This window comes from Octopus bimaculoides, chromosome 9 (genome assembly GCF_001194135.2).
Source record: "Octopus bimaculoides isolate UCB-OBI-ISO-001 chromosome 9, ASM119413v2, whole genome shotgun sequence".
In the NCBI taxonomy this organism is placed as follows: domain Eukaryota; kingdom Metazoa; phylum Mollusca; class Cephalopoda; order Octopoda; family Octopodidae; genus Octopus; species Octopus bimaculoides.
The window spans coordinates 24,716,356-24,717,261 of record NC_068989.1 but is presented as its reverse complement, the minus strand read 5'-3'; the positions used below and the strand labels follow the sequence as shown (position 1 = coordinate 24,717,261).

The following is a 906-nucleotide window of genomic DNA, read 5'->3' as shown; positions in this document are numbered from 1 at the left end:
AGAAGAAGAAGAAGAAGAAGAAGAAGAAGAAGAAGAAGAACAACAACAACAACAACAACAACAACAACTTGCTGAACCCGTGAAAACTTCACGGGAAATATAAAAAATGTAAGTATCTGTAAATTGTGTTTGGTGCCATGGAAAATGTTTCTATATTGTGACAGTTAAAGGCGGCGTGCTGGCAGAACCGTTAACACGCCGGGCGAAATGCTTAGCAATATTTCGTCTGTCTTTACCTACTGAGTTCAAATTCTACCGAGGTCGACTTTGCCTTTCATCCTTTCGGGGTCGATAAATTAAGTACCAGTTGTGTACTGGTGTCGCTTTAATTGACTGGCCCTCTCCCCAAAAAGTTTCAGGACTTGTGTCTAGAGTAGAAAAGTATATTGCGACAGTTACAGAATATAAAAAGAAGGGTAAAACCGATAACTGTATAATCCAACCAACATCTCAGTTACGCAAACGCAAACAGAATAACTATTTAGCCTTAAAATACATCGTACATATTCAGAGAACCCGCTTGGTTTAGTGATACTGAACGTTTTTCTCGTATTCTTTTATACTTTTAATTTTTTCGGTCATTTGACTGTGGCCATGCTAGAGCACCACCCTTTAGTCGAAGAAATCGAGCCCTCGGTTTATTCCCTGTGAGCCTGGGCGCTTATTCTATCAGTCTCTCAGGGATGCAAACACACCAACATCGGTTGTCAAGCAATGGTGGTGGTGGGACAAACACAGACTCATTCATATGTGTGTGTGTGTGTGTGTCTTTTAGTTTTGTTTACTTATACACATCAACAAACGAGCCAATTGAACAACTCAGTGTGGTTGTTCAATTTACTAGAAATAACAGCTATGCTCTTGTTAGTATTAAGGAAAGGAAAAAATTGAATTAATATTTTTTAT

At 38.7% G+C, this 906-nt stretch overlaps 1 protein-coding gene across 1 annotated transcript in view; it reads right to left on the bottom strand.

Moving 5' to 3' along the window:
* The window catches only part of LOC106884209 (uncharacterized), a 72,884-nt gene that overhangs the window by 37,862 nt on the left and 34,116 nt on the right, over positions 1-906 (bottom strand). The gene's annotated exons all lie outside the window — the stretch shown is intronic.